The sequence below is a fragment of the Mirounga angustirostris genome, unplaced genomic scaffold (genome assembly GCF_029215605.1).
Source record: "Mirounga angustirostris isolate CCGP_5_RB_7025 unplaced genomic scaffold, mMirAng1.0.hap1 SCAF_10, whole genome shotgun sequence".
Classification (NCBI taxonomy): Eukaryota; Metazoa; Chordata; class Mammalia; order Carnivora; family Phocidae; genus Mirounga; species Mirounga angustirostris.
The window spans coordinates 21,265,740-21,291,305 of NW_026991718.1; the positions used below are offsets into that span (position 1 = coordinate 21,265,740).

General features: G+C 46.0%; 1 protein-coding gene across 2 annotated transcripts in view; it reads left to right on the forward strand.

Annotated features, from left to right (window-relative positions):
• The first annotated feature begins 2,401 nt into the window (after positions 1 to 2,401).
• Positions 2,402 to 25,566, forward strand: part of MAPRE3 (microtubule associated protein RP/EB family member 3) — a 51,743-nt gene continuing 28,578 nt past the window's right edge. For both annotated transcript variants that reach the window (XM_045884242.3, XM_045884240.2), the window contains exon 1: positions 2,402 to 2,536. The gene's annotated coding sequence lies outside the window, so the exon portion shown is untranslated. The remainder of the gene's footprint in view (positions 2,537 to 25,566) is intronic.

Genomic DNA, 25,566 nt, shown 5'->3' on the forward strand with positions numbered 1-25,566 from the left:
AGTCTCTTCTCAGGATTACTCAGGGCAGTCTACACCACCCAGGTCTACACCTACAACCATGGAGCTGAGCTGGAACTTCAGAATGGGGAAGCAAAATAAACTGAATCTGAAATTTTCCCCTTGTCTTTATAGCATCCAGACGCGCTGAGGATACAGTTAGGAGTAGATTCCGTTCTCCAACTCTGTGGCTAGGAAAAAATATAGGCTGGGTTTTCACTCTCCTAACCCCTTGATTTGTCCTGGGAATTATCCTCTACAAGGAGTCCTCTCCTTTCTGAGAGTTACCGTGGATAGGAGGAGAGGGTCTTGACTCAGCACGCTGTTTTCTGACTCTATTTGTGACGGGCTGCCTCCTCCTTCTCCCCCAAGACAATGGGTTCAGTCAGAGACCTTTGGCACCAATAGTCCTGGGATGGGATCTCTAGGAGCTAAACAGGGAGATTAGGAACAGAATGAATTCTTACTTCTGAGTCATTCAAAGAGAATGCAGCATCTCCTGTATGCCAACAAACCCAGCAGAATCCGGTGATGTTCACCTAGAGGGCTCAGTCCAAGCTGGGTCAGCAGATGACGGAATGGTAAAGTGTGAAGAGCTTACACTGATTATAGAGGGTGACAGGAGTCATGGAGGAGGTCAGTACCCAGTGAGGAAATTTACTCTAGTGGGTACATTTGGGATGTGTAGAAGGGAGACTAACTAGAAGCGAGGATTCAGGAAATACAGAACGCCAGAGTCTCAGATAATAGATGACTAGAATTTTGGCATTAAGATGGAGAGTTAAGGGAGTGAGAGAGTTATAATAGTAGCAGTAGTATTAAAGATTAAATATGTATAAAGATCATAGGGAAAATGCTGACAGACTTGGAGGCAGCTTGGTCAGAGAAAATGAGGAAGAACGAAAATCTTTTTTTTTTTTTCTTTCTATTTACCTTTTTACCTTTTGACTCCCTTCACCCATTTCTTTGGGGTCAAAGAAAATCTTGAAGAATATCTTTTTTTTTTTTTTAAGATTTTATTTATTTATTTGACAGAGAGAGAGAGAGACAGCAAGAGAGGGAACACAAGCAGGGGGAGTGGGAGAGGGAGAAGCAGGCTTCCCGCTGAGCAGGGAGCCTGATGCGGGGCTTGATCCCAGGACCCTGGGATCATGACTTGAGCCGAAGGCAGACTCTTAATGACTGAGCCACCCAGGCGTCCCTGAAGAAAATCTCTCTCTTCACTTGATTCAATTACATAAACACTTACTGGAACTCTACTGGGTCACATTCTGTGCTAAATGCTGAGGGAGCTGATGAATAAGAGCATTCCTGTTCACAAGGGGCATATAGTCTGATTGGGGAGACAGACATGTAAACTAAAGACGATACTGTAGGATGTGTGTAATAAAAGAGAGATGTATGTTCAAGGTGGGTACAGAGGTGACCTCAGACATCTGTGGGAGTGAGGGCTGAGGGAGGGAGAGCCAGAAACCATCTGCGGGAAGAGAACCAAGCTGATGAAATCACAAAGGGGGTGAGCATAGTGGAGCCCTGGGTAGAGCATTGAAGGACAAGGACAGTTGGTGTGAACAGGGAGAAGAGGGATCTAGAAGAGCTGGGGAGATCCATAAAAGCAGACTTGGTATAGGGAATTTGGGAACACCAGTGAACAACACATCAGGGAGGGAACTAGTTATGAGGAGGTAGAATCTCAACCAGCTAATGGGCAAGATGAAGAAACAAGAACTGCTTACAAATGCAGTGGGAGAGAGACAATACGGTTGATAAAAACTCAAGTGATATGTGTATAGACGATTTTGTTAGCTCAATTTAGGGTTAAAGGTATAGACCTGGTAGGAGATGAAAAGGTATGCTTAACACAGGTAGGAAAAAAATTGAAGTTGGAGGTTAGAGTAACGGGCTGTGATTAAAAACCATAAACCGCGAGGAGATACTCAGCCTTATTTCTCTCGTGTTGCTGAAAGAGAAGAAATACGCTCCAGTTTTTCCTTTGCAGTAGCCGTGAGGCAGGTAGGAATCCGTCATCTGGCTACTACGGAATCAGGTGTAAAGGGTTGTTCCTTCTGTGATTAGTTGGACAGGGTGGAGGAATTGTTACCCTGTTGCTAAGGAAAGAGGAAGGGGCTGTTCCCGGTTGCCATGGTGACAAGGTAAGAGCGTTCCCTCGGTACCACCATAAATGTATGAGGCGGTTTCGTCTCCTTGTTGCTATGGCAATGTAGAGGGACTGTCTCGTCGCCCCCCGCCGCCGTCGCTAAGACAAGGTGGAGGTTGGGGCTGTCCTTCCCTCGCCGCCCAGTTGCCTTGGAGACGGCGGGAGCCCTGGCCCCGCCCCGCTCGGACTGACAGCGGTGGCCGCATCGCGCCTGCGCAGTGCTCTCTTCCCCCGCAGTCCCTGTGCGTTGAGCCGGAGACCGCGGCGGCCTCGGCTAGGACCCTTCGCCCCGGAGCCGCCGGCCGGAGCCGCAGCCGCAGCCGCAGCGCCCCCGCCGCCTGTCCCCCGCCCGCCGCCTCCGCCGGAGCAGCCTCGCGCACTGTGAGTCCGGGCCGAGGCGAGCGACGCCGTGGGGCTGAGTCAGCGGGAGGCCCGGGCCCGGGCTGGGGGAGGGGAGCCGGGCTGCCCCCCTCGCCTCCCCACCCGCGCCCCCGCCCCCCAACCGCGCCTCACGCCCGCCGCCTCTCTCCCTCCGTCCCCTTCTCCTGGGGTTTCCGCGGCGGCCGTCGGGCCTTCGAGCCACTCCCCCTCCTTGCCCTCCCTCCGGACCCACCTTGGGGGCTCCTTCCCCACTAGACGTGGCGCCACCGCACCTCCACCCCGGACTGATCCCCCCGCATCGCCCCAAACTGCCTCCGGTCCGCCCTTGTCGCTTCTCCTTACTCCTCTTGGGCCTGACACTCCGGCCTCTCTGGTTTTCCCCAGTGATATGCCAGAAAAAGAGTGACAAGGGAGAGGGCGAGGGGAGACTTGGGGGAGGGGGGAACATTCTGCCTGCCCAAACCTTGGGGCCTCGGGTTTCTTAGCCACACACTCCTGCCCTGACTGGTGTGGGGAAGCAGGTCTGGACAGTTCTGACTGCTGCTAAGAGCTCCTGGGGCTTTCAGAATAGATTTTGCTGAGAAGGACTCAGCCCCGTGATGATCAGCTACTGTTTAGTGAACACCCGCTGGTGCATGGTGGCCTTCTAGTGGGCTGGGCTGTTGCCTTGGCAGGTGCTACGGAGAGGGACTAGAGGGACTGGGGGGCGGGGGAAGGTTGCGTTGGGGAGCCGAAGTTCCTGCGCTTCCGGTGTGTTGTGAAGAAGCATCTTGCAGTACTCTTTAGTATGCATTTATTTACTTACTTACTTACTTACTTACTTACTTTGCAGTACAACCCCGGTATAATGTAAGGCTTGATATCACCCATAGCAAGTGCTTACTGTTTGTTGAGGGGCTGTGGCAGGACTTCATCTCTGATACCTGTAAACTCCATGCAGCAACCAACTGGGTGACAGTGAGTTTTAACATGTGCAGAGTGAAGAGGAAGGAGAAGAACCAGGATTTCTCTGGGGTGTAGGTCTGTGGCCTGTACCCCCTGCCTCCTGCAGCTGGGAGTCTTTGTGGGGGCTGTCACCCCATAGGGGTTCCAGCAGATGTGGACAATTCCCCGGGGTTATGTTTGCTACCAATCCACCTGCCCACCCTGCATTCCCTGATCTTGGAGGATCCCAGACTGTTTTCTTTTTCCAGCAGAAATTGAGCTCAAGTCAGAATTGGTGCCCGCGGCCAGAAGCTCTCTTAATAAACGTGCCTCAACTCGAGGGCTCCTAACTACTGTGCATGTACCTCACTGCCAATTTCCTTTGATTCTTCTTTTTTTGGCTTCCAGATTCCAGTGTACTGTTAGCAAATATGTGTAAATATCAGGCAGTTAAACCCTACAAGAGGCTTTGCATTTTTTTACTCCAGGCTGCCAAAGGAGTAGATAGTTTACTTCTAAAAATCATGGCGAAGGACCCACTAATTTGCAGTTTTGGGGATTGCAAACAGTGAGAAACAATGATTTTGCTCCTTGACTTTGCTCAATCATGGCCTATTGGCAGCCTCCTCAGAGCCACTCCCCACCCCCATGCCCATCAGATTAGTTTACAGTAGCAAAGACGGCTGTCGCCCTAGTTTTAAACATAGAGATGAAGTTCAGGAAAACTACAGCCCCCATGCAGCAATGCAGTTTCTTCTGTTTCGAATGCCAGTCTGGGGTTTGGCGGGATGCACCTGCCTGCGGGGCGATGGGAGCCGTGGGGCCTGAGAGTTACATTCCTTCTGTGTGGTCCTCTGTGTTGCATAGCTCACCGAAATACCCGGGCAGGGCCCTAGCAGACAGCTGTGCCGGAGAGCTGCTCCTCCTGGGCTGAGTGTATTTTGGGAATCAGCAATAGTACCGGGGTGGAGGGTTGTGAATTAAGAAGCAAGAAAATGTGTCAAGGCTAGATAGATGAGGAGGGTGTGAGTAAAATGTTCCCTTTCCAGTTTGCTCTAGGACTGAACATTTTCAGAGCATCACAGTAGTTTTTATATGGGTTAATTTGCCTTTGAAATCCGTACCAGTGTTTTATGAGACAATGATGGAATGCTTTTTAAATGGCTACTATTGGGAAACAGACTAATGCCTGTGTCTTCATGTTGCCTATCCAGTTGTTACTGAATGTAATTGTTAAGATCAGGGAGAGGGAGACAATTTGAATGAAGTTAGACCTAAATCTATGTAATCTATGTGGTGGTTTTGTAGCATTATATCCCTTTGATTCTAAGACACACCAGCAATTTACCAACGGTTTTTAGTAAAACAATTTAACACAACCAGATCAAAATATATGTGTTGATTCTAAGGCACATCTAATTTCGGGAAGAGTAAAGTAGCCAGGAAGTGGCAAGACTTGAAGGAGGGATTTGTGTGTTTTAGAACTGAGGAAGGGTGATATTTATAATATTTCTGAGTATGTGATGATGGCATTCCTGACCTACCATCTTGAGAGTGCATGCGTTGTGAGGACGGATTTCTTCCAAGTCCTTCCTCCAAGCTAACCCACTTTATGGGGTTATGTGTGTAAGACAGTTGACTGTCATTAGGCACAGTAGTTGGCTACTGAACAGAGGAAAGTTCCTATGTGGGAATCCAACCCAAGGCCTTATTATGGTACCTTCCAGAAGCTGAGCCAACTAACTGGCGGCAAATGTCTTATGAGCTATACATGAATTTGGCTGGGGTAACATCTTTCAGAGGCTGAACAGAAAATACTGTTTTTCTCAAGCAGAATGCATTTGCCCTGATTTGTTTACAGATACATTTGTAAAGATCCTAAAGTACACACCCAACCCCTGTACAATGTTAGAAGTAGAGGGGACTTCGGATGATATAGCTCAATGTTCTCATTCCCAGCTTCTAACATGAGACACCAATAGTTAAGTGATTTGCCTAAAGTCACCCAGCTAATGTAAAAAGTATGTGAAAACACTTTGCAAACTGTGTACACCGTACAAATGAATGTTGGTGGTTATTAGTGGCTGAGTCAGGATTAGCACCCAGATTTCTAGAACTAGTCCACAATACTACATTGTCTCATCCCTCATGTTTAGTATTCCAGAGGGTTTTAATAAAAATAGTTTAGTAGTCTGTAATTAGTCCTGTAGACAAGGGCTTGTTTTATTGTCAGAGATGTTGCAGAGCTAGGTAAAATCTAGTGTCACACTGTCTAACTGAATATTCTTGCCACCTTAAAAATAATAATTTTGCCTCACACACTCTGACTCTAGGAAGGTTTTCCTTTCCAAACTTTGCATCATCTACTATAAAGCAAAAGTGAAGGTGGGGGCTTGTAGGCCTCTCAACTTGGCATTTGTGAGGCCCCTGCATCCCAAGAGGCAGGGTGCAGGGGGCCGGGAGGGGCCAAGAGGAGCGGTAAACTGGATTATCTTCCAGCTGCCAGCCTGGAACCTTCTATAGTTCCCGGAAGCCCCAGGGAGATTTCTAACCTTTCTCCTGGAGAAAGTGAGGCAGTCTGGCCTCTGCAAGCAGACAGACCTGAGTTCAAATGCTGGTCCTATCACCTCCTGGCCATGTGGCCTTGGGGGGCTGTGGAACCTCTGCGTGCCCATTTTCCCCTGAAAGCCTGGGATAACTGTCTGTTTTGCAGGGTGGTCATGAGGATGAAATGAAAGAAAGTATGTAGCACGCCTGCTTAACAAGACGTAACAATCACGATTTCCTGTTGGAAGGGTATAGAATTTAAAAAAATACTCACAAATTTGTATCATGTCTTAAGTCCATCTTGGACCCTCATTTCAGTAGCCCCCACCACCCAGCAGCACTCTCCTGGTGTTTGACACGCCCAGAGAGAAGATTTGTCCCATGAAGACCTGGCACTTGCAATGTTATTCCAACTGCCAGAATAGGAGTATATGAAATGCCCCTTTGTATCCATGTATTCAGCTGACCTGGTTATCTGAAAGACTAGCAGGGCAGGAGCACTTGCCCAGGAGAGCACAGACTTGGTGTGTTTGTGTATGTCATGGGGGCGGTTAGTCCTCCAGTTGGGGAGGCCAGTCTGGGGAGCGAGCTTAATTGGAAATGAAAAAGCTGCTGAGCTCTCCCTTGTGACTAAAGCTCCCATGGCCTTCATTCACTTTCTCTTCTGTTAGAGATGTAGCTCTCCTCTGTGACTTTGCTTGGGTCAGCTTCTGCATCTGTCCAGGAAATCTGGAGGGCCAGGCAAAGGAGCTTTCCATCTTAGCAGGGAAGACTCCTTTCTAGTGAAGAGAAGTAAAGGGAGGTCGTTTGGGATGGCAACATTTCCAGATGGGGTCAAAGGCAGAGACTACCCGGTAATTAAGGAGCCAGGCAAGCCATTCAGGTAGAACACAAATGAACTTAAATTCGTATAAATTTCATTTGGGAAGAAAATACCAAGGTATAGGCATCTAAAGACTGAAAAGATTAAACACAGTAAGTTTTACCTCTTGGAAGTAGAATTTGGGTGTGGAGGAGAGAAAGGGAGATTCAAAGGAGAACTTTTACTTTATATGCTTCTATATGTGAATTGTTATAAGCAGCATGTATGTTTTTGTAACTTCATGCAGACCAATAGAGTTAGCAGTGGCTGTTTTTCAGTGAGTACATTTTGATACAAAAGAAGCTTTGCCTTGGGGCACCTGGGTGGCTCAGTCATTAAGCGAGTGTCTGCCTACAGCTCAGGTCGTGATCCCAGGGTCCTGGGATCGAGCCCCCTGCTCGGCAGGAAGCCTGCTTCTCCCTCTCCCACTCCCCCTGCTTGTGTTCCCTCTCTTGCTATGTCTTTCTCTGTCAAATGAATAAATAAAATCTTAAAAAAAAAAAGAAGGCTTTGCCTTTACTTGAAGTCTTCAATACATGAGGCAGATAGGGTTAGACTGCTTCCCTCAGGCAGGCCAAGCCAGTTTGCACCAAGTCAGTCGTAAGTGAGGGCAGGAACTCCAAAGTGGCTACTTCCCTGGCAGCCCAAGATGCTTCATTGACCTGCTACCTACCCACCTCTTTCTCCTGTCTTCCTTTCCTTCTTAAGAATAGTCCCTCCTCGGGCACCTGGGTGGCTCAGTCGTTAAGCGTCTGCCTTCGTCTCAGGTCATAATCCCAGGGTCCTGGGATTGAGTCCCACATCGGGCTCCCTGCTCGGCGGGAAGCCTGCATCTCCCTCTCCCACTCCCCCTGCTTGTGTTCCTGCTCTCGCTATCTCTCTCTCTGTCAAATAAATAAATAAAATCTTTAAAAAAAAAAAAAAAAAGAATAGTCCCTCCTCTTGCCCAGTTGAAGTCATCATTACTATTCCAATATGCTAATTTAATTTTCAACTGTTGATGAAATGCCATCTGACCAGATGACCTTTATGAAAAATCCACGCCCCTTACTTTACATCAAGGAAGCTTGAAGTTTAGGGGCGCCTGGGTGGCTCAGTCGGTTAGGCATGGGCCTTCCTTTCGGGTCCTCCCAGGGTCCTGGGATCGAGCCCTGCATCAGGCTCCCTCCTCGGCAAGGAGCCTGCTTCTCCCTCTCCCTTTGCCTGCTGCTCCCCCTGCTTGTGCTCGCTCTGTCTGTCAAATAAATAAATAAAAAATAAAAGAAGGCTTGAAGTTTAAAGGACCTCCAGCTGAAGTGCTGACACACTGTGTAGCATTAGCACTAGGTCTGTTTTCGATCAGACCTAGCCGATAGAGCCCCCAGCTCATTCAGGAACTGCTCCTCCTAGGAAACAGATGATCTTTGACAAAATAATTACATATCATTGAACTTTAATCTCCCCATAAGTTGGTCAGTTGTGTTTCCTAGCCAGGTGTCCTATTTATTACAGAAAGAAGGCACAACAATCATTTGGACATGTGCTTTGGCTTGCTAACTAGGAGTGAGGATGGGTTAATGCTGAGTAATCCACATTCCATCACCTAATCTTCCCTCTGGCCAAGAGTACAAATTTGTGACAGTTGGCCAAGGTTGGTGAGGCATTCTGTTGACAAGGATGTTTTTTCCTCTGTGTTGAGTTGACCAGCCAATACTAGCCTAAGCCCTGTATCTTTCTCACTAGCATCATGTCCTACCAACTTTGCTAAACAGGCATGACATAACATTAGCGTCTTGAGCTCTGAGTGCTTTATTTGCCTGAAGTAAATAGGACTTGACCTATTAAAATATTTCAATTCCAAGTAAAATTATTTTTTTCCTGAAACGATTTCCTGTATATGGGAGATACATACCACTGTGTGATGTTTAAAATAACTGAGCAAGAAGCATTGCTTCAAATCTGACCAGTAATTTTGACAATGTATATCAAAAGCCTTAAAAGGACATACATCCTTGAATGGAGCACTGGATGTTATATGCAAACAACGAATCATGGAACATTACATCAAAAACTAATGATGTAATGTATGGTGATTAACATAACATAATAAAATAAAATTTAAAAAAGAGAACATACATCCTTAAATCAGAAATTATGATTCTAAGAATATTTAGAAAATCAAGGGTGTTTATAAAAATACTGTACAAGGATTTTTATTAATGTAACATTATAAATAATATCTAACAGTTAAAACAACTGAAGGGTCAACAATTAGGGCTTGGTCAGGTTTACCCAGATAAAATACTGCACCAGTGAGCACGCACACACACACACACACACACACATAAACTGAACATACATTAAAAATCTTTTAGAATATTTGTTGATACCAGAAACTTTTGATATAGTAAGTGAAAAACAGATGCAAAATAGTATGTTGAGAATGATACCATTTTTATAAATAAAAATGTGAAAAAGTACTAGCAGAGCATTTGCCAGCCATACCTGATAATCTTGAAGTAATGGGATATAAATGAACAGGTTGTTTTGGTAGTGCTTTTCACTATTTTCCAAACTTTTCTGTGTTAAGCAATTAGAACTTTTTTTTTTTTTTTAAGATTTTATTTATTTATTTGCGAAAGAGAGAATGAGAGACAGAGAGCAGGAGAGGGAGGAGGGTCAGAGGGAGAGGCAGACTCCCTGCCGAGCAGGGAGCCCTATGCGGGACTCGATCCCAGGACTCCAGGATCATGACCTGAGCCGAAGGCAGTCGCTTAACCAACTGAGCCACCCAGGCACCCAGCAATTATAACTTTTATTATAAAACCCTTTTTTAAGATTTTTATTTATTGGAGAGAGAGATTGAGCATGAGCGGCGGGGTTGGGGGGCAGAGGGAGGGGGAGAAGCAGGCAAGCAGGGTCCCCTAGGAGCAGGGAGCTCGATGGGGGGTGGGGCTGTACTCGGGGCTCCATGCCAGGACCCCAGGATCATGACCTGAGCCAAAGGCAGACGCTTAACCCACTGAGCCACCCAGGCGCCCCTATTATAAAACTTTTAAACCAGTGCTTTATAGATTCCATATAGTAGAGTAATCTCTAAGAAAATCACAAGGTATTTAATTTATTTATTATTATTTTCTTTCACCGTTGTCAAGATTAATAAAAAACACATCTCAAAGGTGTTTCTTTAGATACTACTTTATTTCTTCTTTGAAAAAGAACATGGAGTATTATTGTGTGGGTGTGTGACTTAAAAACATGGCGTAGAAATGCCCAAGTCCATCATCCAGAGAAGTAATCTCTCTTGACTCAAATGAGATGTAAAAAAAATTTATGAAAAGAAAGTATCTTAAGATAGTTTTCTTTGCCTCTTACCTTTTGCTGTCTAAATTTATCAGAAGGTTTCAGTAAAACCCTGTATAACAGGGCTCTGTTTTGGATGGGCTTTCTTCCCCCACGTCTATTCAGATTCTCTGGATTCCCAGTTCCCCCATGTCTTGGGGACCTTATCTGAGGCTTGCTCTCATGTTTTGGTGGTTGTATACCTATCTGAACTCTTTTTGAAAGACTGTGCTCAAGCCTGCTGCAGGCTCCTTCCTCCCTTTGCCTTTGGCCATATTCTGTTCAGCCATCAGCTCAGAGGTCATTCTTCCTCCAAGGAGAGAGAAGGTTGGATGCCTGCCAGTAGCCACCTGATGGGCAGAAGCCGTCTGCAGGGACAGACTGGGCAGTTCCCTCTTCACTACACCAGGTCCATGGAGCTCCTAGCTATGAAGGGAGGGGTGGCCCAGTAGCTGTCCTCTCGCCTCATCTTTCCCGTCCACACACACATTGTATGCTGCCTCCATGGCCCAGCCCAGAGGACTGATTCCTGTCTTCCACCAGTGGTGGTGTCTGCTTACCTCGGAGCACTGGGGATCCAGGTTTTAGAGCTGAGGGACGTGTGGCCTGTCACACAGCTCGGCCTGTCACACAGTGCTGCCATAAATGTTTGCTGAGCAGAATCTGCCTCTTTTTCCAGATGGTTCTGCCTACCCAAACATTTGTCCCAGATGGGGTGGAGGCCTTCCTAGCCTCCTGGGATTATTAGTGAACAACTCTTTGGGTATGGCTAGCTGGAGATGCTCCCCGCTTGGTGAGCGTGATTGTCAGAGAGGCATTCATCTCCTCTTGAGGGTGTGGTTGTCTTGGTCACCTTGTCATTTAAGTGGGGTTTCCTGATTGGTAAGAAATGAAATCTTAGCTGCTCTGAGTCAGCAAGATTGTAGTTGGACTAACGTGTGTTGTGCCATGTGAAAGGGGCAGGCCTTGGACCACTCAATGAAATTAACTATCTCTTCCCATGTGAGGAGTGTTTCCCTGAAGGCTTATCTGTCCTGGTGTAATATGCACTGTGTAGCCAGACTTCTCTGCAGCACCAGACTCTTGGCAGGCAGCCGCCACCCCGAGCCCCTTCCCTGTGGATTATTGCCACTTATCAGGGACCCTGATTTAGTCTCTGATTCGTTCTGATTTTAGATGGGTAGAGTTCACAGTTGAAAGCTTCCAGTTTGGGCATCCTATTAACACCTTTAAGTGACAGGACCACTGCTAAGTACAGAGATGTGTTATGCTGGCCCCAAAATAGCAAGGTGCAGTGTTTTGAGACTTGATAAGACTTGTATTCCCCAGAAAGTATAGTTTCCAGGTTTATAGGTTATTCATATACATTTACATATTTTCTTCTCAAGGCTTTATTCTAAGTATACCCTCAACAGGTACTCCCCAGGTCCTTTCTGTTTTGTATTCTTAGTCACCATGGGATTTAAAAGAAATGAGTCTTAACCCCTGTCTCCATGAGGAGATCATAGTGTGGCTTGGAAGATAAGATGCATGTGTGGAATGACCAGTATATTTGACAACATCAGATGTCAGCAACACATCTGTGGTGCTTTGTTGTGTAAGAAGTGGTCTATGTGCTTAAGGAGCTTGGCTAACATTCTGCTGAGAGTTGGACAAAAATGATATAAGTCACTATAATACAAGGGGATGGAAACCCCAGCAGCGATGGGAAGGGGTGCTTTGGTAACTCAGAAGGAGGAGTGACCCTGAGCCTGTGAGAACTGGGAGGGCTTCAGAGAGGGAGATGCACTGGGGCTGGCTGAGCTGGATGATGCCAGATCCTGTCCACCAGAGGACAGATGAGTAAGAGAGTTCAGGTAAAAGAAATGAAAAGAACAGTGCATTGTGCGTTATTAGTACTGTGGAATCTAAATTCAACAAGGATGCTGAGAGGAAAATAATCATTGTGAACTGAGGTAACTGGAGAAGACTGCACAAAGGAAGCAGAGCCTGAGCTTGCCCTGAAGGTAAGCAGGCTTTCAGGAGACAGGACAGCAGAGAGAGCTTTTCAAGAGACAAGGTGTCCACCAAGGAATGACTGGGAGTGAATGTGATGAGGACCATAAGCAGGTCACCCTTACCAAATTGAGGGTGTGACAGTCTGGGACAACATTGGTGACATTACCCAGAAGTTAGGTAGTTGAAGAGAGAGTTTGGAGAGAAGTTTCATTTCAGACGTGCAGAACTAGAGGTGACAGTTGGAGGCCTCTAAGCGGAGTGATCACATAGAACCAGAAGCCGAGGGTGAGGCTGGATGGAGCTACAGATGTGAGAGCAAGCGGCGCAGAGGGATGGCTGCCCTAAAGGGGCTCTGTCCAGAGGGCTGGGGTACAGAGCACCAAGACCAGTGCTCCAAGTAATAGGCTTCAAGAATTGTCCACAATTAGGAAGAAAGCAAAGAGGTGTGGGGAAGTTAGGATGGCTCCGCAGCAAGGGAAGAGAAAAGAGAAAGATGTCAAGAAGAGAGAGTCCGCGCCACTGGCTTAACTAGACTCAAGGATCTATCCAGAAGAAAATCATGATGGTTGCTGAGGGTGGGAGTCTAGTAAAACACTGAAGATGGAAGCCAGATTGGGCAGTGTAAAGGGGGGAACTGGGTAGAGAGACAACAGAGGCAGTGGACGATCATCAGAGGGCGGCAACAGGAAAAGGCAGAAAAGTTACCCAAAGAAGCAGCAAGATCAAATTTTTTATTAGTGTAATTCTCTTCTTTATCAGCAAATGCATATAAAAATTTAATGAGTGTATTTTTTGCTTATATAACTTTTATGTATTAAAATGTGGTTCATCTGCAGATTTCTCTGTATCAACATAATCCATGTATGTGTCACTTCAAATATCCCATTCCAGTACACTTATCTTGATGAGCACTGAGTAATTATATGGAAGTGTTGAATCACTCACTATATTGTACACCAAAAACTAATGTAACACTGTATGTTAACTACACTGGAATTAAAGTTAAAAAATAAGTAATAAAAATAAAATAAAAGAGGGGCGCCTGGGTGGCTCAGTCGTTGGGCGTCTGCCTTCGGCTCAGGTCAGGATCCCGGGGTCCTGGGATCGAGCCCCGCGTCGGGCTCCCTGCTTAGCGGGAAGCCTACTTCTCCCTCTCCCAGTCCCCCTGCTTGTGTTCCCTCTCTCGCTGTGTCTCTCTCTGTCAAATAAATAAATAAAATCTTTAAAAAAAATAAAATAAAATAAAAACAAATATCCCATTCCTTCTGTGGTGTTCCATTATATTGATACCAAAATATGCTGAACCATCAATCTATTATTGGGCAATTGGGGTATTTCCAACATTTTGCAAGTTGCAAGTATAAATATCTCTGCTCTGAACATCACTGTACTAGCCACTATTTTTCTTTTGTGGGTTATTTCTTCAGAGTATATCCCATAAAGTGGAATTCAGAGGCAAAGGGTACAAACAATGCTGGATTTTGTTTTGGTTTGGTTTTGATTTTCCCATTTGGCCCATTCCCCCACCCCTCTTCCTCTGGCAACCTCCAGTTGCTCTCTGTATTTGTGGGTCTTTTTCTGCAGGGGTTTTTTAATTGAGATCTAATTGACTCATAACACTGAAGTGGTTTCTGGTGTACAACATAGTGATTCGATATTTGCATGTATTGTGAAGTGATCACCAGGACAAGTCTAGTTAACATCCGTCACCACACATAGTTACAAACTGTTTTTTGTTGTGATGAGAACTTTTAAGATTTGCCCTCTTAACAACTTTCAAATATACCATACAGTAAATAACTACAGTGACTGCGCTGTGCATTATATCCCCAGGACTGACGTTTTGACCTTCATTCATTTCCCCCACCCTCCATACCCCATCTCTGGCACCCATCAGTCTGTCACTGTATCCATGAATTTGGTGTTTTTAGATTCCACATACAAGTTTTTGTCTTTCTCTGTCTGACTTATTTCACTTGGCACCATGCCCTCAAGGTCCATACATGTTGTTGCAAATGGCAGGATTTCCTTCTTTTTTATGAATGAACGATAGTCCATTCTATATGTTACCCCATTTTCTTTATGCATTCATCCATCAGTGGATATTTAGGTTGCTTCCATGTTGTTGTTGTTATACTAGGCTTATTATGCATTGTTCTCCATGGTGATCCAGCCAGCTTACAACTTGAGTAAGAGTTTGGGATTGACTTGGAATGCTTGCTGATAATAAGGAGATCTGAACACGTGTAATGGCAGAAGGGAGAAGGAGTTACTTGAGGAAAGTAATTTGGGTGCAAGAGAGAAAGGGAGCAAATGGGGAAGATCTTGGGGACACCAGGGAAGGGGTAACCTTGCAGAGGAGGGAAGGGCTCCCTTCCACTGAGACTGGTAGGAGGAGAGGGTGTGGCTCTTTCTACCCATGACTTGCAGGGTGAAGCCCAGGGGAGATGACTGGCGTTCCTGCTAAGAAAAGACCTTTTCCTCAGTGAAATGGAGCCAACGCCACTTGCTGAGGTACAGCTGAGGTCTTGAAGGTCTGAATTAAACGCTGTAAGAAATGAGCCTGGGCGTATGAGAGATGAATAGAAGTCTTGTTCAGGGCCGAGGGCTGACTTGGACCCAGGGATCCCTAACAGGCTCAGTCTCTGAAGTCCTCTACCCCAGGGAGCAGCAGTGAGTGGGCAACAGCAAGGGCAGGGGCATGTTTGGCCAAGGTTTCTGAGGAGCAGAATTTAAGATGGCATTGAAGCAGCTGGCCCTAAGGTCAGAGGTGGAGGGAAGCGCTACAGATCTAAGAGAGGCGTTAGTTGTCAGCAGAAGGAGGGGGCAGAATAATTACAGGCTCAAGTGAGAACAGAAAGCAGGTTTGGAATATAAGGGATGAGTAGTAAGGAGGTTATTGACAGAAGATTTTAATTTTAAAACTTGGAAGAGACTGCTTTTACTTTTCCTTATTTACCTTGGCGTAGTGTTTGTGGTGTTTTTACATGGGCATGTATTACCACTAACATTTTTTAAAAAGACTTGTTTATTTATTTGAGCGAGAGAGTGAGAGAGCGAGCAGGGGTTGGGGCAGAGGAAAAGGGAGAGAGAGAATCTCAAGCAGACTCCACACTGAGCAGGGAGCCCAATGCAGGGCTCGATCCCACAACCCTAAGATCATGACCTGAGCCAAAACCAAGAGTCAGACGCTTAGCTGACTGAGCCACTCCGCGCCGCCCCCCCCCCCCCCCGCCGCAGGGGCCCCATCAGTAACTTTTTTTAAAAAAATATTTTATTAATTTATTTGACAGAGAGAGACACAGTGAGAGAGGGAACACAAGCAGGGGGAGTGGGAGAGGGAGAAGCAGGCTTCCCGCGGAGCAGGGAGCCCGATGTGGGACTCGATCCCAGGACCCTGGGATCATGACCTGAGCCGAAGGCAGACGCTTAACGACTGAGCCACCCAGTTGCCCCAGTAACATTTTTTTTAAACTAATTTAACATCTCAGGAGTTGTGCCTCCAGAGTGTGGCTGGACCACTCTGAGATTGATGAAGGAGAAATGAAGATGCAGGAGGATCCCAGAGTCTGGCTTGCTAAGTGTTAAAACTGCCAGGTGTCTCTGCTTATCAACCAAGAGCTCCTGTGGTCATAGCTCATCACTGCAGGGCGGCCCCCAGCCACCAGCCTATAAACACCCACACACCAGTACTGTTTGAAACCTGAGGATGCCGACCTTCGCTAGGCTTGGCAGCATTTTCAACGTGATGTCCTGTGGTTCTGGCTGTTTGCGACCCTCTGACCAGGTGCCATACAGAGCCATTCCTCTCCGGCCTCTGTCAGTGAGGGTTCTTCCTTCAGGCAGATCAGCCCCTTGCCAGGAACACAGTTTTGTGAGTGGAGTGTGGCTTCTGTGTCAACCTCACAAATCCCCTCCCTGCGTGCTTTGTGCAGTGTACCAACTCTGTATCTGTATACAGCAGCCCTGTTTCTCTTCTTGCCTGTTTTGAAAGAGGCTCTTCCCTCTTGACCCCTCTTTTTCTCATGTGCTCCTGGATTATCCACTTTGACCCTGACCCTGACTGACACCCATGGCTGTGGCCTGTCGTTCACTTGCCGGATTCACATCACCTCCAGGCTGCACAACCGAGCCATTTATGCCGCTCACCCTTCACAGCAGTCACGGGGGCTGATGGCAGGGAGCTGAGCAAGGTGGAAACGCCTGGAAAGTCAGGTGCTGGCGTCAGCATGGGGAGATAGAAAAGCGGGGGCCAGTGCTCTGCATTCTTTCCAGGGCCTTCGGCTAAGACTAAATTTTGCCTGGCCATTTTGTAAATGATGTTTTGTTAAAGCCAGCACTGAGCAGGAGTATGGCTCCCTGCCAGTCCCTACCAGGAAGGAACAAACAGCTTGCGGTGCAGGCCTCAAGCCAGGTGGGGTAGGAGCTAACGTGCATTGTTTTGCATGTAGAATTTAATGGAATCTTTGTAAACATAGCCTCCTGCCGTTGCTCTTTTCTCTTTTCTCCTAGGCAGCCTAGGTGAGAATAATTAGTCCTTGGCCCATAACTACTAACTGAAGAGGAAGAGGACAACTGATAGGCTGCAGCCCATGAAAGAGCCTTGAACCTGGAGTTGGGAGACCTGGGCTCGGAGTTATGTGACCACGAACAAATCACATCTCTCCTTGATCCCATTTCCTTTCATGTAAAATTAGGGTTCTTTACATATGCTGTTCCCTTTCACCCAGAACATTCTTTCCTGGACTTTTTGGGCTGACTGTCCTTAACCTCGAGTGTCTGGGCCTAAGTGTCATTCCCTCAAGGAAGTGTCTCATGACCTCCACCCCAACTCCACTACAGGCTGGGGCCCCCCTGACAGGCTTTTTTAAATTGTGGATCACAAACTTTAATTGGTTGTGAGATCAATTTATTGGGTTGTAACCAGCATTTTGTAAATGAATAGACCAGAAAATGTCAGAGTGCAGAGTTCATAGTAAGAATAAGAATTGTTTAATGAAACTTTTATTTTATTAAACATGTCTATATGTGTACATATATTTCTTGGATTATAATGTAAAATATATTTTTTACTAAAGGGTTGAAAGCCATTGCTTTCAAAACACTCTAGTTCTGTATTCTTCCTCTTAGCCCTTAATGTGATTATAATTATGTATGATTATTGTATAATTATTATATTACTATTTGTCCATTTCACTAGATAACAAGTTCCATGAGTCAAGGATCAAGACTGACTTACTCATCCACATCAGACCCAGAAATAGTTGAGGCTCAACAAATAATCGCTGAATGAGTGGCTTTCTGAGGTGTGTTTTATTGCCCTCAGTCCTATGTAGTCGTTCCTAGGAGTGAGTAGACAGTGACTGTAATGATAAACTAACGAGCCCTCGCATTCATCCCTAATGGACAAGAGGACCAGAAAGAGCAGATCTCTGACTGCTCCTCTCCAGGTTGGGAGTGGCACTGGCAACCGAGAAGGCTCAAACCAGCTCCTCTCAGAGGGAACTAGGAAGCAGATACCACAACCACCACTCTATTCAATAAGGCCTCACTTGGGCAGAGTCAGCTTTCCAGTAAGGTAGAGACAGAGACATTCAGGGAGCAAAACCCACCAGATAATTTGCGCTTCCATGAAAAGAAAGTTGACTGGTCTAGCGCTGCCTCTCCCAAGGGTACGTTTCTGGCTCTCCTGGGTGTGGGTGACCAGACCCTGACCTAGGAGCCCGCCAGGTTCCCAGGGTAGACTTCAGAAAACCTTTTCTCTCTGTAGCACCTCCACCCTGCCCACCAACACTTCCGGAGAACTGATCTACTTCGCGGGGCATCTTTCTGAAGCCTGCCAGTCGAACGGCAGATACACTGTGCCTTCCCTGATGCAACAAGCCTCTGATTGTAGCCCAGAGAACTTCCTATGGCCAGGAAGGCTCCATTAGCGAGACCCAGCCAGGCACCGCTCTGCCCAGAGCTCTTTGGGGATGTGCTAAAGGTCATAACTCAAGAGGACTTGTGACTCTTGAGGGCACTAGAAACCCAATGATAATACAGGCCCTGTGAGGAGTATTTAAGAAGGTCCAATTTGCCCCTTTATCTTTAAAGCTTATCCTTTGAACTCAGATGGTCCTGCCAGCATCTAGCTGTTTTGTGGAAATTATGTTGCTTGCTGCCTGGAGCAGATGACCTCTCGGGGCGGGTGGGGGGGGACAAGAGAATAACTAGCTGTTTTAAAGCTCCCAGACTGTTAGCTGAAACGTCTTAATGTGTACATTGTGTTCAGCTTGGTTTTCTGGAATTGGCAGCCCCTTCTAACTGCCTCTCCAAAGAGGCTGCCTCTCAGCTTCTTGCAGAAGCTTTCCCAGGTATCTGAGCCGCAGTTGGGTTGCTGAAGACAAGAAGCCAGCTGAGAGAAACAACTGAGAAACCTCTCACCCCCGTCCCTTCCCCAGAGGGGGCTGGGGGCTTGGACAGGCATTCCTCCACGACTGTCTGCCGACTGCCGGCTCGTCAGCTATTTCTCTGAAGGACACTCTTGAGAATTTTGGATCGCTTGTCCCATTCTCACCCTAGTTAGTAATCCATGCATTCTCACTTGTATCCATGCATTAGCTTTCCCATGAATTAAAAAGAATTCTTGAAAATCACTATTAACTTGCCCATATTTCAGAGAAATGTCTAAGAGTAATGAATGTTTAACTAATAACTTGAGTGTACAGATCATCAAAACCCCCTTTTTTGGATAGCAAGTGTAAGTCAAAATTGCCTGTAAAAGTGTCTTAAAATTAAAGTGTTATGGGGGCACCTGGGTGGCTCAGTCAGGTGAGCGTCCAACTCTTGATCTCAGCTCAGGTCTTGATCTCAGGGTCGTGAGTTCAAGCCCCCCACTGAGCTCCACACTGGGCATGGAGTCTACTTAAAAAAAAATTAAGGCATTACAGAAACACACTAAGCAGGAAGTAGACGTCTTCCATGATCTTGTCCCCCAAAAAGAATCGCTGCTGTTTTGTTGAATATTCCAACTTTTTTCTACACATACATTATTTCTTTTAAAAAACATGGGATCTTACTATTTTTAATATACAGAAAACTGGAAAAGATAGAAACAAGTAATTGAAACATGAAAGCCATTTATAATTCTACCACTCGGATGGTAGTGGTAGCAAAGGGTCGCTTAGGCGCTGCCCCTCTCCCAGAGCCACCCCAAGGAAACCTACAACCCCAATGCAAAGGTGTGCTGGTTCTGCAAAGGCAGCTTTAAGACCCTCTTCTAGCACCCCTTCCCACCAGACCACCAGCCCTAAGCCCCCGCCCATTGGAAAACCTGGTGCTGTCATCGCTATTTACTACAGTGACCGTATCGTTGCCTTTCCTCCCAGTTTTTAACTAAATTAGAATCCTATCCATTTACAGTTTTTCTAGCAGGCATTTTTAAATCCCAATGCAGGACCCATGTGCAAAGCACTTCCCGTTGCTCCAGATAGCATTGCCTTTGGCTTTGTCCCCAGTAGCACTATTTCCAAGACACTGACCTAACATGTTGGGGGACTTTGTTTTGAGCTCTCCCCTGGAAGACGCTCTCACTGTGCTAGTGGAGAAACAGAAATATAGGGGCAAGGACTTGTTTTAGAGCAAAATAAAACTCTGGCTTAGTTCAACTTACCTACAGGTGTCTAAATGCCCAATATCACTGGCTGAACTGCCTACATTGCTGAAACTTCTGGAAAGAAGTAGAAGGGACATCCCTAGGTCCTGAATTCTTCCTTTCCCAGCCTGGGTATCAGCTGCTTAGTACCATTTAGATAGATGTGCTTCAGCCCTGAGACAGGTTGGTAAGACATGTGCTGTGGAAACTCTTTTCCTCCCTTTGGGGAAGGATCCTGGCCTTTCCCCAGTCAGTCAGAATCCCACCTGGGCCATCCTCCCAGTTCATGACGTGTTTCACAATATTCTCGTTCTCGATTCTCTTCTGTACATCTCATTTCTTCATGTGCAAACACAGCCAGGGAGAGTTCTGACAGTGTGGATCTGAGCAGGTGACGCCATTCTCATAGAGGGAACCTGGCAGAAGTAGGCTCTGGAGTCCCATTCCACCACCTCAAGTTCGGCCCAGATCAGTGCCAAGACCACCAAGCAATCAGCATAAGCCAGAGCAACCTCCGCGAGTGAGAGCAAAGAGGGACTCACAGCTGAGAGTGCAGGTGAGGGCAGGTGGGATCGGTCTGTGGAGCAGCTTCCTAAGGCTGCTACAATGAGTCTCCATGCACTTAATGGCTTAGAACAACTTAAGTCTTTTGTACAGTTCTGGAGGTCGGAAGTCCCAAATGAGTGTCAGTGGGCATAGTGGGCTGAATGGTAGCTCCCCGAAAGTCCCACTCCCCAGAACCTATGAATGTTACCTTATATGGTGAAAGAATGAATATTACCTTCTATGACAAAAGGTGTGATTAAGGATCTGGAGAGGAGGAGTTTGTCCTGGATTATCTGGGTGGGCCCTAAATGCAATCACATGTATCCTTTAACGGGGAGGCAGAAGAGGTTTTGAGAGAGAAGAGAAGGAGACGGTATGACCACAGGCAGAGATTGGAGTGATGTGGTCACAAGCCAAGGAGTGCCTAGAGTCACCAGAAACTAGAAGAGGCAAAAACAGATTTCCCCTAAGAGCCTTCGGAGGGAGTGCAGCCTTGCTGACACCTTGCTTTTGGACTTCTGGTCTCCCAGAACAGTGAGATAGTACATTTCTGTTGTGTTAAGCCACTCAGTTTGGGTAATTTGTTACAGCAGCCATAGGAAACTACTATAGTGGGCTAAAATCAAGGTGCTGGCAAGGCTGTGTTCCTTCTGGAGGCTCTAGGAGAAAATTCACTTCCTTGTCTTTTCCAGCTTCTAGAAGCTGCCTGCACTCCTCGGCTTGCGGCCCTGCATCCCTCTGACCTCCGCTGTCATCGTCACATCTCTCCACCCTTCCCACTCCCCTCTTACAAAGACGCTTGTGATTATATTAGGCCCACCTATAATCCAAAATAATCTTCCCATCACAAAACCCTTAACTTAATTACATCTGCAAAGCCCTTTTGCCATTTAAGGTAACCTCTTCCCAGGTTCCAGGGATTCAGACATGGACATCTTTGAGGGCCTACCGCAGTCTATATAATCCTAAAGGGTGTGAATAGGAATGGTGGGTCTGTTCACCACATCCCCATGTGTTCAGATTAGATGAACTCATTCAAGTGAAAAAGCATCAAAGGAAAACTTCTTTGAGCAGAAGTAGGAAACAGGGAATGCATTACCCCCACAGGTTCTTCTAGGCAGAAATTATAGAAGGGCTGAGGTCAGCTGTGCTAAAAAGAAGGGGTACGGATGTGAGCTAGGCAATGTGAGGTTCTCCCTCTAAGCTTTCAAGGTGATGATGTGTATGTTGGGGGTGGTCTTCTACAGCACTCACCTTTGGGGTTTCTCACATAGACTAAGCTGAATGGGTCTTTCGGGCATTGCATGCAGCCATCAGTCATAAAGCTGGTGCCTGTGGGGACACAGCAACCTGAAGATGAGCCAAAGGATGAGTCACAAGAAGTGTACATGGTACTGGGATTAGAGGTAATGGGGCAAGTTTGTTGTAATGGGAGAGTTACAGGGCACGTGAGAAATATATGGGTCCGTCATAAGAGACAGAAGCCTTTCATGCAGGGTGCTTGCTGGTCAGAAGCTGAAGAGCCACCATTTGGAACATGTTTCCATTTAGAGGCAAGAATTCAGGAGAGAGCAATCCATAATAGGTACTCTTGAAGGTGGATGGAATGACTTAAGGCGGTTTGAATCTACATCAAGACCGTCAAAAGCAGAGTTTCATTCTGCTTCTGCCTGTCTCTCCAGCTCTGAGAAAGAATACTTTCTTCCTCACAAGTAAATAAAACTTCCTATTTGGATAAGAAGGCATTAATTATTAATGTTTATTTTCATATTTACAGATGAAAGGCATGCCAACTTCAAAGAAATAGAGTTGGGACTGGGGAAGAGAATTAATTCTCAGCATTATAATTATCTACTAGAAAACACTTGTGACTATTTTGAAAGTTTTTCATGATTGAATATAATGTTGGAGAATTTTTAAAAGAAATTTGACAACCAATAAGGAGACCAGGGAAGAGTCTCTTAAGACAGAAATGTTTGTGTTCCTAATCACTCCCCAAGCTCATTTCTAGGACAGGGCAGTAGACAGAGGTGTCCTGCATGCTTGCAAAACATGTTGAGAAGTTATGGTGAATGCCTCGGAACCTTGACAAATAATTAACGGCTTAAGTCTGCTTCAGCTCCTCTTTTTATAACATAGAGGTCTGAGACTCCAATTAATGAATTTCACTTTAAAAAGCAGCAGCCTGTTGGATACTTGCTCCAGTTTAGAGCATAAAACTCAAGGATGGGGACAAAAAGAACCCATCATCCTGGGGCATCTCTCTGTGGTCAACCCTACTCCCACCTTGTGGGCAGGTGGGCCAGCTGGAGGCCGGGTTCTAACAACCAAGGCCATTGTTACATGGTGTGTCTCTTGGCCCACTGGTCTGAGCAGCCGCAGCGATGGGGCACCAGTGTCTTTCATGGGACTAGCATCCTGACTTGTTGGAAAGGGAGGCTCCTCCTGGATGGTTCTTTAATACAAGGACTTCCAGTGTCTCAGCATTCTGGGATGCTGTGAGTTAATATCTGTCCCAGTCTCTAGCTCTTTTTTTAAATTTGTATACGTGATCTTCAAGAAGGAACACTGTGTACATTTAGCTTCTTTTTAAATGTTGGCAAAAGGGACCAATTAGCTAAGTGGGAATTAATAACTGTGACCCTTCACTGAAAATTTTTTCAGTACCCATATAAGAAGTCAGCACATTTCTTTGTATTTGTTTCCAAAGTTGCTTTCCTCCATCACAACATTCTAGAATCCAACCAGAAAGAAGACTGAAGCTTTTGGAGATGAATGGAAACTTTGGTGTAAAAATTCATGCTTTCCCATGACTCAGCTTAATGCTGGGTAGGCCACTGATGGTTCACAGTGACAGAAGCAGGGCTGCCTCAGAGCTGGTAAATGGAAAAATCTTGCATGTGCTCTCTAGAGCACGGTGGTCTCTAGTGTTGTCCTGCCACTGACTCATGAGGAAAGCCTGCGAAAAATGCAGACTTCTGATCCCCAGCCCACATCTGTCTCTCTCAGGGGACGGGCTCAGGAATCTGCATCAGTAATAGACCAGTCAGATGATTCTCGTGCACCGTAAAATTTGAGAACCTCTGCTCTAGAGAGTTTTCCTTTTTGAGGTATGAGGGGGTCCATCTTGGTTTTCAGGGCTTCATTCAAAGCCAAATGTGACCCTGGCACTCCTTAGCAGAAGAATAACCCTGCTCTTCTTTTTCTGTCTCCTCGGACCTAGGGAAGAGCTGTGCCCTAGCTCAGCACCACCACGTACTGTGAAGTCTCAGGTTTATTATTCATTCTTGCTGTGTGCCAGGCAGACAGCTTCACCTCCTTAACTTTTTTTTTTATAAACAGCTCTGTAATTGCAGCATCCTTGTCTCCCAAATTGACACAGAAGTGAAGCCTTGAGATGCAACTATCTTTGTCTTTTTCATTGTCTGATGGCATTCTAAAGCTTTTCTTGACACCCTTAGAAGAAAAGCCTATGTGGAATTTCTGATGACTGTTTTGCAGAACATCAAGAAACATCCACTAAGCTCCAGAGCCCCTGGACAGTCCCTGCTTGGTTGTGGTCAAGGAGAGAAAGGACTTTTCTCTGCTATGAGCTGGGCACTGTGCAGGATACTTTCCATGTATTGCTTCGATTAATGAGAAAAGTGATCCAGAGTCTGCATAATTCAAGGGAAAGGACAATAATATCATGAACAAAATGAGATGCAGGCTTGAATTCTGTTCTCAGCTTCAGTTTTGACTCAGCATGGTAGGAGCCCCCCAGTGCCTCTGTTTATCCTTCTATAAAATAAGGTTATTGTCAGTTCCCATTGTCCAATCATGAGGTTAGCATTGGGAATACTTTGAACTTCTCAAATGAAAGAGGATATAAAACTACAAAGTGAAGAGCTGTTGTAGGAGAGGATGCCCCAAGACTAAGAATGAGATGGCTAAATGAGAGAACAAGGTAGGGATGTCAGGATCTTCTACTCTGCTACCATGGGGACTTCCTGGGCCTCCAATTGCCTTCCTTGCCTTATGAAGGATGAGATGAATACACACTCATAGAAGGAAAGGCAGTCTAGTGTAGTGGGTAAGAGCAAAGACTTAACCTACTGAATCAGAATCTCAAGGTAGGGGATGGGGCAGCTGCAGTTTTAAGAAATTCCCAAGGTGGGGCGCCTGGGTGGCTCAGTCGTTGAGTGTCTGCCTTCCGCTCAGGTCATGATCTCGGGGTCCTGGGATGGAGCTACCCCGCATAGCTGCATAGGGATCCCTGCTGAGCGGCAGAAAGCCTGCTTCTCCCTCTCCCACTCCCCCTGCTTGTGTTCCCTCTCTCGCTGTGTCTCTCTCTCTGTCAAATAAATAAGTAAAATCTTAAAAAAAGAAAGAAATTCCCAAGGTGATGCTGATGCATACCAAAGTCTGAGGGACAACATGTCCTCACTAGACCACTGGTGGTCCCCAAAGAGACTGTATTTCCACACCTCTCTTACATGCTCAGGCTGTCCACACTCCCTGAACCACCTTTCATCCATCACAGGGATTTTCTCTTGGCTTTGCTTACTACTAAATGAACTCCAACTCCTCCGTCAAGGCCCAGATCACAAATCACCTTTTGTCCAAAACTTTCCCTAACCTTTTCAAAGAAATTAACTGTTCCTGAATACAAAAGAATAAGCAACCATCAAGGAGAATGAGGTGAATCACTATACACTTCATTGAAAGGTAACCATGATATTTTTAGACCAAAAAAATCACAATATTTTTATAATATTTTTCTTTAAACAATGGAATAAATATGTGTATATGGTTTGAATATGTATATTAAAAGGTCTGAAGAATACGTATACCTGATACCAGGAAACTACTTTTTAATTTTATAACCATCTGTGTTATTTTAATTTCAATACCACTTCTGTAATTTTTCAATTCAATAACAATTGAAGTAATTACTAAGAGAGTAATTGCTCAAACAATTACCAGGGAAGAATTGATTGATGTTACAGCTCTTGCATATGAGGTATCATTGTATGTGTCTCTCTCCACAGTTCAGCTGTGAGCTCCCTGATAGCAGGGGACTCATCTTGTTCATCTGCCTATCACCAGTGCCCAGCACTGTCCCTGACACTCAGTGGGTGCACAGTGCATACTCACTGAATTTAAGAGATCTAAAACAGAGTCTGGAGAGGCTTAGTTGATCAACCCCAGGGACGG